Raw genomic sequence first — 775 nt, forward strand, 5'->3', positions numbered from 1 at the left:
CCATCACTACACAAATGTACCTGTTTCTAGCACGAGTTCGAGGCAAAGGTCCAGCAATGTCAATGGCTACTCTTTCCATTGGTGCGCCAACTTGATATAACTTCATTGGAACACGTCCCTTATGCTTGGGTCCCCTTTTAGCACAACATGTACTGCATGTTCTGCACCATTCTTCCACATTTTGCTTCATACCTATCCAGTAAAATCTCTGTCGTGGGTGACTCAATGTGTTCTTAACTCTGAGATGTCCTCCTGTTAAAGTATCATGGGATTGATGCAGCACAACTTCCCGTAACTTTCTCAGTATAACCGTTTGCCGGGTCGTCACTTTCCCATCTCCGGAGAAGAATACCATCTTCAAGCTTTAACTGGTCCCATTGTGCCCAATAGTTCTTTGCCATAGGGCTTAAGGAAGACACCTTCTCCCAAGCAGGGTGCAAAACATTTGCTTTTAGAAATTCAATTATTGGCTTCAAATCTTGGTCTTTCTCCTGTTCTGATTTAATATTTATACTTGGTTCTACTTCACAATCATCAACTCCTTCAGTCACTTTGAGTTCAGCTTGATGACACCTGGTTAGTTCAACAACTCTTTTGACACTTACCGGAATTTGGCCTTTGTTGTTCCCAAATGTCATTTTATTAAAATTAATTACAAACTTTCTCGGTATTAAATAGTCCAATCCTAATATACATTGGTCTTCAATGTCAGACAAGTATACTTTCTGTCTGTTTTTCATGCCCATGAGCTCAATAGTTACCCACACTGGTCCCT

This window comes from Limulus polyphemus, unplaced genomic scaffold (assembly GCF_000517525.1).
Source record: "Limulus polyphemus unplaced genomic scaffold, Limulus_polyphemus-2.1.2 Scaffold4032, whole genome shotgun sequence".
NCBI lineage: Eukaryota > Metazoa > Arthropoda > Merostomata > Xiphosura > Limulidae > Limulus > Limulus polyphemus.